We start from the raw sequence: 13575 nt of genomic DNA, 5'->3' as shown, positions 1-13575 counted from the left end.
GAGGGTTCATCGACTCAGGTTTTTTATTATCTCTCCCCTCCCATTATGACCGCTCAGGCCTCCTTCCAGCAGCGTCCCTTGTAGGATGATGACGGAAAAGCAGAGCAGCTACTTCATCTGCCATGTTGCCCAAAAATATAGATTCACAGTTTTGCTGCCAAGGAATGTAACACGTATTAGCACGACACAATTAAAAAAAAAAAAAATAAACAACTCCACGTACTGAATGTGGCCTAAAAGATATTTGTCATAAATGATTTCATATTAATTATTGAATTTTGTATAGGAGTGTGATGGAACTTTAAAGTGTTACCATAAAGGGTAAGTAATGATCAGATTTGTTTTCCTCTGGGGATAGGTGACTTTGCCGTTTGCACTTTCCTATGGATTTTCCACCGCCATCTTAAACATGATTTAGTTTGTATTATTTACAACCAAGCTGTTAATTATAACCATACAGGGAAAAAGGCTGGAGGATATCACCATGAGGGCTGTGGGTTTCAAGATCCAAATACTCAACAGATTAAAAAAAAAAAAAAAAGCACAATTTATTATGCTCCATAAAATATATATACAACATTATCATTGGCATAATAGACCTTTAAATAAAGATGGTATAGCTGTTAATGTTGTGGCTGCATCAAAATAGTTTTAAAGTGGAATTAAGAGCAGAAATCTGTTCATGTGTGTGCTTTTGCAACAAAAAGAACTTTAAAACAAGCATCAGCTTTGGTTTTAGTGATGTTCAGCCAAAAGCCAGAGGTTTCTATTTATGGAACAATGAGTAATGACAGACATCTAAACAATGGTGTCTGTGCCTATAATGTCACACTGCTGCCACATATCTGACAGCCCAATAAGTGGAGGAAAATGCTTTGGGACTGAGGAAGTAGTTTATATGTTTGGGGAAGTACACGGTTTAGCAGGTTTAAAGGGGTATTTTGAGTAGTTTAGTTCAGCCAAACTATTGAGGCTTAATTGACAATTAAATGATACACACTGACCTTTGACAATTCACTTTATTCATTTCAGATACAGCTTATTTTTCCATTATATAAAGCCCCTGCAGGCCCTGAATGCTAAAGTAGCCATCACAGAATAAATGCTTTAATATTCAAGTCCTGCTGAGTTTATTTTTGTTTTTGCCCTGACAGACAGAGAACCCCCCCCTCCCCCCCGCTCCCTCCCGGGCATTATAACATCAATTCCTGAATACAGAGGCTTAAAAGAGAGTGCAGTGACATCCATGTAGCTTTGAAAAAAGTTTGAAACATGTTTTTGAGTATGCCTCATGAGTGAAAGAAATTTGCTGCATGTGTTTTGCTGTAGTGGTGAGACGTGTGTTTGGCACGCGGAGCTGCCGTGCTCGTACAGTAACGGTGAACCGCGGAGGCATGAAGTTTGTGAAGTGTTCACGGTCCACAGTGACGTCTCCTCTTCATCCTTTGACAAGCGATGGACGCTCCTTGATGAAAGACTTCTTTCTCGCGTCCCAGTTTTTATAAACATGCCACTTTTTTCTCCCTTTGATCAGCTTCCTTTGATTATTGTGTTCATTGAGTACAGTAGATAGTGAAACAGAATAGATTTAAATAACTTCATTGTCATACCTGAAATATGAAATTATGAATAAAAACATTTTGCAACTGCCTTATATGGCAAAGGTTAAATCTATTTTTACATATTACAAATGAGAGCAATAAGTCATCACGTGACTCGATAACATTCACAAGCATTTCATATACACTTATAATAGTTTACATTGACTTTTACAGAATGCAGCTAATTTCTTCGCACACTGTACATGTAGATGCTCAAAAGTGGATGTAAAAGAAGCACACAACTCTGAATTATGTACAAAATATTATCAAGTATAGAGTATTTTGTGAAGCATAACTTTTTTTTTTAATCTTTCCACTGATCCCAACAGTCCACAAGCTGGCATTTTATTTGCAGTCAGACATTAGACCTTTGAAATGATATTGTCAGCCCTGCAACAACAACAGTTCAAATACACACCATGATAAGATATCAATTAAATATCCTTGTTAAATATGATAATCTTACAACAATTCTATTTAGTGCAGGTACATGGATACTCACTGCTTAATGTCACTGGTGAAAAAGTGTTTGCTGGAGTCACAGTATCGGGGGCACATGTTCTTCATGCTGGGGAAACTAAGCCAAGCAGCTTTCCCCTGAGCTTGGTGCTGACGGAGAATCGGAGGGGCTTCAGCGCGAGCCCGTAGGAGCAGTCCAGAGTGGGGGGCTCGGAGGGGTTGCTCTCAAAGCTGCACTGGTGCAGCAGGATCGCTGTGAATAAAAATACCTGAACCTTGGCGATCTGGGCACCGATGCAACGTCTTTTACCCGTCGAGAAAATCATCACGCCGTTGGTTCTGTCTTTGTCGAGTGCCCCGTTTTCATCGAGGAAGCGCGTTGGGTCAAACACGTGCGGGTCCTTCCACTTCAGAGGGTCGTGGTTGACGGACCACTGATTGATGAAGACCACGGTGTCTTTGGGGATGTGGAGACCTTCGATGGTGACGTCGGCGGTCGTGGAGTGGGGGATGGTGATGGGGACGAAGCTGGTGAAGCGCATGGTCTCGTAGATGAAGGCGTCCAGGTATGCGAGGCTGCTTCTGTCCTCAATGGATGGCAGTCTGTCTTGACCCACCACTTTGTCGATGAGCTCCTGCAGCTTGGTTTGCATGTCTGGGTATTTGACCAGAAGTAGGACAATCCACTGCATGACGGTTGACATTGTGTCTTGACCCGCTCCGATCAGATCTGTGACGGTTGCTTCGACGAACTCTTTGGTCAGTCCGCTGTCTTCTCCGTGCTCGATCACACTGATGATGGCGTCGCTCATGTCCCGGGTCACCTCGGGGTTGAAGGACTCTCTGTGCTGCACCACTTTATCTTTCACAAAGGAGAAAAACTCCTCGTTGAGGTTCTTGAAGTCCTCGTAGATGGTGCGGACTGGGTTGGGGAAGGACTGAAGCCAGGGCATGACATCGACCAAGCTCCCTGCGCCTACTGTCTCTCCAAACTTGCTCGCCCTCTTTAACAAGGTCCTGAACTCGAGGTCATCGTGTCCATATCTTCTCCCGAAGCAGAGAGCACACATGATGTTAGCAGCAGCTACTGTAAATTCATGAGTCGGGTCAGAATATCGTCCATCGGTGCTCTGACGTAAAATCGTCTGCACGAGTTCCATGGCCTCGGCCGTCACGTGCTGCTCGAAGGCTTTCTTGGTCTGACTGTTTGCGGAAGAAAAGGCTCTCAGGCTCGACTGGGCAATTTTCCTGTGTGCTTTCCACTGTTTGCTGTAATTACTAAATGTCATACTCCTGCCTCCAGAGATCATCTGGAAAGAGACGAAGTTTGGTCTGCCTGCAAACTCTGTGCTGTGCTGAATCAGAGCCTCACGTATCGCCCTGTCTCCATTCAGAACCACGACGTCACTGCAGCCAAGTCGTATCTGGTACACATTTCCATACTTTTTGGCGAGCTTGGCGAAGGTGATGTGAGGCATCTGGCCCAGCTGCATGGCGTTGCCCACCACGGGCCAGGCGAAGGGTCCCGGCAGCCTTCTCTTGAGCCGGAGGTTCCTGACCCACAGACAGGCTTCCAGGCAGAAGAGGAAAACAAAGGAGGCGACCAGAGCAGGATGGACTTGTCCGCTCCATTCTCTGATGATGCTGCTGCTCTTCACACCAAACTCTGCGTCCAGTGCCATCGTGACCAGCTGTCAGCACACTTGTTTCAAAACTGGGGGGGGAAAAATCTTAACTTTTCAGTTCAGTGGTTTGATATTTGGGGAAGAAAAAAATTAATGAATCTCTCGTACATCCATATCAGATGAGACAAATATTTCAGATATGATGATCAGATGCCAGTGAGGTCATTATGAAGTTGTTTTGTCATTAGTCTTTTCACCAAGATTTTAGGCTTATAAGTGCCTGCTTTTAGCTACACTCCTGCTTCTTATATGTTTTGCAGTTGGTGGGCAGGGCTCAGGATAACTTTCATACTCCTCCCATTGTGGTAGCCCTGCAGACCCCGCTATATTATCTCTGTGCTGTCGGTCGCTCTGCGGAGGCGCGCGCTTGAGAGCGTCGAGGGACACCGTGAGCGAGCAGCGTGAACGACCGCTGCACTCCGTCCACTCCACAGAGAAAAAGAGACTCAGCAACTGGTGACCGATTGAGAAGGAGCCGCGTCGAGCCAATTTGATTTACTAATTGGAGGACAGGCAGAGTTTGCACATTTCAAACTGTGTCTTTCTAATATGATTTATTTTCTGACTGCAGAAGACTCAGCGGGCGCACTCTGGCCAAGAAAAAGTGCGCGCGTACGGTTTGTCCAACTTTAGACTCAGTTTGTTAAAATTGTACAAAATGTATTCAGGCAAAAAAAAAATTTAATTCACGTGAACGAGATTTTATTTTTCCGGTTAATTAGCCTTTTATTATAACTTAGTTTGCATGCGTCAGTAGTTTACTAGTTAATCCTTGTAATCTGTGCGTCTTTAATTAAGCTCTTAAATGTATACTTCGTCTTTAACACGCAGTCTTTTTCTTTTGATTCTCTGTCAAGTTCAGTGAAAAGCATGAATCTGTCAGTTTGTCATGATATGAAAAAGTTGCACATCACTCTAAAACTCATCCAAACACATTTTATACTGAACTGCGTGTCCTGAAAATGAGTTTCAGATTTCTAGTATTTACACAGAAGATAGTAAACAGTTTAAAAAAAAAAACTGCCCACTGCAAAATAGATGAAAGCAGATCAATTTAAAAAGAAAAAAAATACTACTCAAACAGATGAAAAAACATCACATAAATTACCTACAATATTACAGTCATATACATAAAATTAGACGTGCTATTCGCCCTAGCCTCAGGAAGGCAAAATAAGTTGACTGAAAGATTACACAACAAACTATAACTCAATGTGGACGAGTGATGAAATATTAATACTTACATTTTCTACAACATCTTGTTTTCTTCATCACATAAACTTCTGCTCTGAGAGTTCAGATTACATCACAGTTCAACAAACTTCAGGTTCCCTCCTGAGCAGTGATTGCTGCAGCAAAATATGAGATTAGATCAGAGTTATATTTCACTTTATTTAGTTGTTGTTGTTGTTGTTGTTGTAATAAGTCCACAAAATTTCTTGAATATTGATTGCTAGATAAGTTTGGAAAATCCTGTTGATTCTATTAAACTTTCATCAAAGTGATGTTATTTCCCAAAGCAAAATGTTTTCCTCTTTTTTTTTTTTTGTGAGGAACACAGAATTAGTTTCTTGCTTTCCCACCAGCCGTGAAGTTTATTTTTGCAGGGCGGTAATGACCCTAATTGAAGGTACTAAGCCATTTCCGAAGTAAGGCACTAAGTTAGAGGGACAGAAACTTCGCTGCCACACGGGCACAGTTGGTCATTATCAGCAGGAGAGGAAGGAGGTGGGGTTGGGGGGAGGGGGGGGAGTGTGAATGGCATGATGCTGAAAACGATATAAAAATGTGTTTCACAAGAATCCTCAGATATGCACATTATTTTTTGGACCAAGTATAAAAATGACTACAATAAAGTGGGACGATAATTTATTCTTACACACAGTTGAAGTCACTAAGCACACATTACTCCCATCAGTCGAATTATCACAAACAACACACTATTTATTTCACCATAAAGTTTGTGTCACAGATTATGTGACTGAATCTAAACAAATAATTCACAGCTTTGATATATACTGAATGTTTCTTTATTGATACACAGTCACTTTCCAGCCGTACCAATAAAACTAATCTAACAGTCACTGTGTAATGTGTCACTTCACTCTTTCACAATAATGGTGCAGAGCGTTGTACAGATGTTGAGTTTTCAGAGATCTGCCTGAGAGCTGTTTGTCTTGAGAAATGCGGTGTGGCCGAGCACCAAAGCCTCCAGAATGATTCCTCGGTTAACCAGAGACATAGCAATGTCTTCGGATACGCTGCCTGCACTGGGGATGACTGTTTCTTCTCTGCTCCTATAGGGGGAATCCCCCCCTCCCTCCACCACCACCACCACCTCCACCTCCTTCTCCTCGCTCGAGCCTGCTCCTCATACACATGTGGCCACTCGCATCCCCATCACGCTAATTAGAGCCAGCTTTGTGGCTGAGGGGTGGTGGTGGTGGTGGTGGGGGCGCTGTGGTTTGTGTGTATGTGTATGGGAGGGGTAGACGACTGGGTTAGAAGGAAGGGGGGGTATCATGTGTGCGTTTTGCGTGTGTCTGCCGTGTTTGCCTGTGATTGTAACCTGGCTGTGAGAGGTTGGCCCTGACCCTGCGGTGACTCTTTCTGAAGGGGGGGTGGGTGGGGTGGGGTGGGGTGGGTGGGGTGGGGTCTGTAGGCCGCTGCATGTCATGTGCTGGCGGGTGGGCGCTCACTGTGTGGAGACAGGACCAATGGTAGACCAGGCTGCCCCGTCTCTGGAGCTAATCATTGTTTACTAGTCTCATTTCCACTTCTCAGTGAGCTACTGTCACGCACAGGGAGGAAGGAAGAGGGGGGGGGGGGGTTGGGCAGGGGTTCGGGGAGGTGGTGAGGCAGCGGGGAGAGGAAAGCCAAGGGTCCAACAGGCAGTTGGGGAGCTGGTGGTTCTTAGGAAATAAGGAAGAGCAGAGTGGATGCAGGAATTTGAGTGAAGATTTAGAGACACGAGAGAACGAAGGTGAGCCAGAGACCAAAAAAGCTGCGGCCAAAAACAACCGAGACAAACCAGCAAACAGACCAACACAAACATCCTCTGGGCCGACGCCATCTCAGGCAGCGGGAGGTAACCACCGGACATCGCCAGTTAGAGATGGTGATGTTTGAAATGAGAGCGCTCTCTCCTGCCAGACCGCAACATGGGGAAGAAGAGATATAGTTGGAAAAGCTGTCGCTGATTGTTGTTTGTGTGTGAAGCCTCAGAAAAGTCTCTGCAAAGACACAATTCACTTCCGCAGGGTGAAACCAAACAGACCGGTGGTTGAAGTGGTATTGGGAGCATTATCTTGCATACCTAAAAAAAAAAAAAAGAAAAAAGGATATTTCCATCCTGTATCCATCATATGTTGAGGTTACAGACGACTGTTTACAAAAAGGATCATCCCAGTTTGAAATTATAACAATATCCAGATGTTATTTGCTGCATTAATGAATCATATTCTTTACAACGGATCAGATGACTGTGTTTATTGTGAAAGATTATGTGTATTTACAAACCCAGATTTGATCTTCTTATCACTTAACCTTCCCTACAGTTTATTCAGAGTATTTTAGCTTCTTTCAGCTCATTGTTTTGGTTCGTCCCCTTTACTGTGTTGTTTCAGTTTCAGTGCTCTCATTACCCTTCTGGCTGCTGCAGGCAGCTGTTTTCAGAGACAGACTCAGTGTATGCTGATGATTCAGCGCTGAACAACAGCCAGAACAAGATAAGTAGCCGGTAAACACAGTGGAGCATTTAGAGACTGTCTTTCTCCCCCCCAAAAAAACCAAAAAAAACCACAGCCCTGTAAGTTTTTGTGCAACTAGCTTATTACAATTCACACCTCTAGAATTAAATGATCTCAGACAGTTGTATAAATAACAACTATCTGGTGTCGATGCACTTCAGATGCCGACTTTATAATGCTTTTTTTTTCGTGGACTTGTGTGCAGGAGACGACTGTTCGCTTCTCGTTACCCACAACAAGTCGGGACGGTTATTTTTTTAAACTGTGTTTACTGTTGCAATTATGACCAAAGTTGTATAACTTTAAGGAAGTAGTAACTTTAATACACAGTAAGTTATCATTTTAACCTAAACCGTTATCTTTCCCCATAAACCTGACCAAGTGATGTTTGTGCCTGAACCTAACCAATTTAAGAAACACTCCAGCGGGTTGTAGTTAGTCGGAACAAATGATCCATTTGGTCGTTTTGGGTTGCAGGCTTGTTGAGCAGTTAAAGCTCCAGATATTTCCTTCATGGTTTAATGGAGTCCAAAGCAGAGCTATGAGAATGATGAGCTTACTGTAGATTTAGGCGGGAAGAAATAGGACTCCAAAAGGAAGATTATAATGTTTCCATGTCCATATTGTCAGTGATGTGTAATTTAAAATGTGTGGAGCTGCTGTAAAGTGCAATTTGACCTCTTTTTAAATTAAATACCAGTAGAGTGGCACAAGCTGTATTAAAAATGTCCGGCTATAATGATACTTCAACAGTAGAACAGATGATTTTATCCACCATTGAAATGTTTAAAATAATCATTTTCATGTATAAGAACAAATATATGTTAGAAAACTGTAAATACATGCTTAGACATTAGTGTGTTAAATACATTCGTCCACATACAGCAACACTGAACTCAGGCACACAAAGAAATTCAAATATCAAGAATTGAATTATTTGTTTATACTTCTGAACACAGGTTTCTGCTTGGCTTGACAGTGGCTCCAATGTCCTTTATACTTTTTCTGTGTAATAAAAGTTAGGAAATCCCAAAGAGTTCTGTCCATCGTGTTGACCCTCTGTAAAATATGTCACTGCTGAGATGGTTTTTGGAGAATACTTTCCTGGAATGATTTAAGGTCTTTGGTTAAACCATGAAAACGTGGTTTGAGACTCTTTCCAGAAGTTTGATTTTTAACCTTAGCACAACATTTTCATCCACATACTGCCCTTTCATGTGGTCCTCGCAGCATCATAGTGAAGGTTAGGGCTTTAATTCAGCCTAGTGACCACCCACACTGCACATTTCTCACACTTGTAATATGGTAGGGTACTTAAGAATTAATCAGAGTCTTCTAAACAGTATGAAAAGTTCTTCGCACCGCAATTTGATTGGAGAACTTAAGGAACAGATTTTCTGCACATGCAGCCACGGCGGGATTAAATGGTCAAAACAAACAGAAATGTAACAATAAAAGTTATTTAACATTTTAAATGTTTGTTTAAATTTCTGCTTGAACACAAAGAGCCTACCAGGGGAAAAAAAAGTTTGAAAACAAATGCTGGTATGTCATAAGAAAGTTGAGGTCACACCTTAATTCAAGCTGGTGCCTTTATTATTAATAAAGTAACTTTATTATTATTAGAATAATATATGGCCTATTTTTTTTTTTCCTCCTCTCAGATTGGATAGTTTCCCTCCTCACTGTGTGCAGGCTGCATGATAGATCTTCACTTAAGGTGGCACCCAGGACAGGAGCCATGTATTATGTACAGTATATGGATTTTTCTTTCTAATCCCGTAGAGTTTTCGCGTGCTAGGGGGAACGGAGCGGGGATGAGCTTGCGTGCCATGCCGGCCTGGCGTGCGCGGAGCTCGGTCACTGAACTCCGGCTTCCCCGGGGAGCGGGGGAGGACAGGGGAGGGGAAGGGAGGAGGGGAGGGGAGGACGGGAGGGGAGGTGTGGGACTGTACTGAGTGATTAAAATGAGACGAGGGAGAAAGCACAAGTAGAAATGGCTTCCAGATGACCCCGACTCCGTGAGTTCATCGGAGATACGGTGCATTACGCGCTGACACCTCCTGTTTGATAGAGGAAGGACATCAGCATAGAAAAGTGTGTTGGCCTACTGCTGCTGCAATATTATTAGTTAATCTCAGGCTAAAGGTTGACTGGAAAGAAAAAAAAAAAGAGGGAATTTAATGATGATAAATGTTGTCAAATTACAATCCCAAAAGGTATGAAATAACTGCAGTAACCTGGTTGGAGGCCGTGTTACACCGACTTCTGACTGAAGCTAAATCTGAATTTTGTTCTGAAATTTTCTTCACACACCCATTTTCAAATTTTTACTTTGAACTTTTATTCGTTGCTGCCTTTCCGCCCAGTCATAACTTGATGTGGGCTGTGAATCATGACATTTTGTAGCTACTTTAGGTTGTTTTTAGCCACCAAATTCCTTCTGTTTTGGTTTTGGGGAAAAAACGATTTGGTTCAACAGAACTTTGTCTTTGGAAATGTGGCAGCATTGATGTTGGTGACTCCAAAATTATTACAGTGTTTTCAAGGTGCGCAAAATGTGTACGCTATATGGAGACCGTTATGTTTTTTTAAGTGTTAGAATTAATAAACATCATCTTTTTGGTCACTTCAGAGAAACTTGACATGGAAATCCAGCTTGAAAAACAAATTGCACAAATTCTATATACAGCTAAAAACTAAAGACGACACAATCTGATTGTTTTCTGACGCTCGTTCGGAGTCAGCATTTTAAAAGAGACGAGATGAAATTAGGTTAAAAATTCAGGCATGTTTAAGTGCTTAAGATTGAGACCTTAAACGTCAGCTTGTGTGCAATGTAGTCATGTTTTTTTTTCCAGGCTGCCAAACTTACATATTTGGAAGCTATTGAGTTTATTGTTCCAGAGCTTTACAGTCTTTGCCAGGACCAAAGCGCTCAAAGTGGTTTTCCAGAGGCATGGCTACCTGAATACTCTGCTTTACATCCTTTTCAAACAGGTGACATCAGTTATCATCCAAATTTGTTTGAACAAGATCTAATTCACTAATATCAATTGTATTTCTAAGTATTTTGTTATTGGATATCGTGCACTGCCCCTCTGAATGGACTATTGTTAGCAAAAAAAAGTGATAGACTTGTACTTCCACTAGTATCTTGCAAATTATTGTTAAGAAAAGGTCGGACATGCTGTCAGACTAAGTTTGTTTTCAGGTAAACCGCATTGATTTGATTTGACAGAAAAATTATTGCCAAACCTCATGAGAAAGCACCCAAATCTCAGGCAGAGGTTTTTTAAATGTAATTTATTCTGTCGTTATCCGAAGGTAATTTAAAATGTCAAAATAGACACAGAACAATCTTCAGTATAATTCACCTCAATAAGAATCTGTCAAGAAACACATAAAAAGAAGAGTTATTCCAATGTACCCTTCTCAACACACTGTTCAGGTTATTTAGGTTACAGTTGGTCATATCGCTGCACACCGAAGCCCCGTTGAGAGAACGACCACGTTAGTTGGTATTCTTATGACAGCTGAATATGAGCGGTTGTCATTAAAACTGTTGATACAGCATGTTTACTCGAACTTTGAATGTGCTTTTCCTTCGACATTAAACTCAGAAAAGTTAACCATGACAACATTCTGTCTCTTGATAGCAAAAAAATTTATAAAGAGAATTTGCTCAGTTTGCTGTGATAGGACATGAAGTGTAGGTTTTTCATCTTCGGATATGGAACAGGATGTTCCTGTTTCTTCTCTTCACTTTTACTGACTCACATATTTATGAACTGTGTTGTCTCTGTCTGTTTTTGAGACAGACTGTCACAGGCTGCGATCCCTGCAGGTGGGGAGGCTGAGCGGGTCTGATCGGGGCTGAGGAGGCCGGTGGCTCAGCCACAGGCACATTCAACATTACGTGCAGTATGGATACTACCAGCGGGTTGCTCTTCTCATTGTGTAATTGGGCGGATAATGTTCCGTGATTCCCTCTCTTTTGCACCTCCGTATGTTCCGCTTGAGCAGCTCGGTGCATTTTAGTATCCTGAAAACGAAGCCGGGTCAGCGAGCGGTCGGGTTACCCCCCTTCACTGCTCCAGTTCTGCAGATGAGCTGATGGCATCGCCACAGCGGCGACACACAGTCCTCCGAGGGAAAAGTTCATCCACTTCCCTGTAGACCCTGTGAAGCCCTGCTGTCGTCTCACTGGTGCACATAAAGTACGACTTATACAAATTATTCACAATTTAATTTACCAATACTCTTATTATGTCAGAGGGGGAAGAATACAATCTGCATTATATATAATTATAAAATACCATAATAAAGGAAAAGGGCAAAAACCTAAAGATTTTTCTTATTGGGCTGAATTGAGAGCAAAGTGTGAAATTAGTGTTAGTGGGTGGCCTTATATGAGGCTTATGTGCTTTATGTACCACACGCCCCATTTGCACATGTATCAGGGATTGTAAATTGCGAAGCAATTACTGTGGAGCAGAAACTTTTAACAAGACCAGCAAAGTCGCTTGACTCCCTTTAAATCACAACTGCTGAAGACTGAGTTGCAGTTTGGCCAACTTCGTCCATTTTCTGTGAAGGCAATCTTCCTGTTGTGTTTAAAATATGAAGAATCCTTCTGCAACACGTGTTTATATTGATCCATTTTAATATATCTGGTCAATTAATTTCAGATTGGAATAGATTTTTTTAGGAAAAAAACAGTTCTGGCTTTTCATAAACTTGAAAGTTATAATAAGATTTAAGTCCCATGTTGTAATATCACTTTGTACATTAAGTATTGAAGCAGTGTGCTTTGAGTCCAGCTCCGGTCTAATTTTGCATAATCTTGCTCTGCCATTAGTTGGTTGGTGGATTTTTTTTTTTAGGGTTTTTAATATTACATCTTTAAATAGTAAGCAACTGAAGTTATCAGAGGTCAACTTCAATAGTTAAGTTTTGGTTTAGTTTTTCTGCTGCCCAGCTAGACTGAATCTCTCATATGACTTGCAGACATTCAGTCGGAGCCCAAATCTCAGACATGCTGCTGAAGTGTTTCTGCTTTTGTCCATGAGCACAGAGAAAGTGATTACAGCATCAAATTCCCTCTCAGTTTCCAGGCTTTGTTTCTTCCCTCTGCCGTGTTCGGAGTCCTCCTCATCCTCTGTCGGACTGCAGCACACCCGTCCCGGCCCACGTGGAAATAACCCGGGACCGTTGAGCTGCTCAGATGTTTGGCTGAAACGAGCTGTACGAGCATACTCATGTATATGTGTTATCACAACGCAAACAGACATAAAGACGCTTTTAAGCTGTCACTCATGAGCCCGAGTCAGTCCGAGAGTCACAGGAATTTCATGTTAAGTTCAAACACTACACTCAGTGGGTTTTGTCTATATAAGGCGTTTTCTTTCCGCTGCTAGTCGTGTATGGGGGAATGTAAACACTTTGCGGTTCTATTGTTCAAAGAGAGGCGCTCTAAACTGAAGCAGGCAAATATTTTGTATTATTTAGTGTGATGTTATTTTGCTGATTTCACACCAGGAGAAGTGAAACACTACGAATCACTTGTTTTTACTCATTTTGTATTCTCTCTTCTGGAGCTCTCAGGTGGACAGAAGCTCATATTGCACTCGTTCCACCTCTTACTAGTGGACAGATTGGACGGAGGTGGTGGTGAATTATCACTGAGGAGAGTAAAGATGTCCCTATTCTCTAAAAGGATTGTCAGATTCTGAATAAGTTCAGTCAGTTGGGAAGACTGGAGTCCGTATATGTGGTGTTTTAAAGGAGCTGTGCAGGCATAGCTGGAGCTCTGTCACTGTTTGGAAACAATTTCATAGAAATGTGCGATGAAGACCGATATTAACCTCGTATTTCATGCCTTTTCCTCTCCATTCGATACGTGCCTTGGTAAGTCACTGACATTATTATAGGAAGAACATGGAGAAGAGCACATATGAAGTCTGAATGTATTTTGTGAAATATTCAGCTTGGCCAAAGAAAGGCCAAAGTCATGTTACTATTGTGTAGTAAAGCTCTTTTAATTGTAGGTTACACATACAACATACATTTTTTTAAAGT

At 41.9% G+C, this 13575-nt stretch overlaps 1 protein-coding gene and 1 pseudogene across 1 annotated transcript in view; both read right to left on the bottom strand.

Annotated features, from left to right (window-relative positions):
- Positions 1–13575, bottom strand: part of LOC138632847 (inverted formin-2-like) — a 103991-nt gene that overhangs the window by 71916 nt on the left and 18500 nt on the right. The gene's annotated exons all lie outside the window — the stretch shown is intronic.
- Positions 1001–4011, bottom strand: LOC138632842 (cytochrome P450 1B1 pseudogene; annotated as a pseudogene).

This window comes from Brachyistius frenatus, unplaced genomic scaffold (genome assembly GCF_029030835.1).
Source record: "Brachyistius frenatus isolate BFR_SWC_R1_liver_20210118 unplaced genomic scaffold, ASM2903083v1 Contig_196, whole genome shotgun sequence".
NCBI lineage: Eukaryota > Metazoa > Chordata > Actinopteri > Embiotocidae > Brachyistius > Brachyistius frenatus.
The sequence above is the reverse complement of the archived record's forward strand: the minus strand, read 5'-3'. Positions and strand labels throughout refer to the sequence as shown.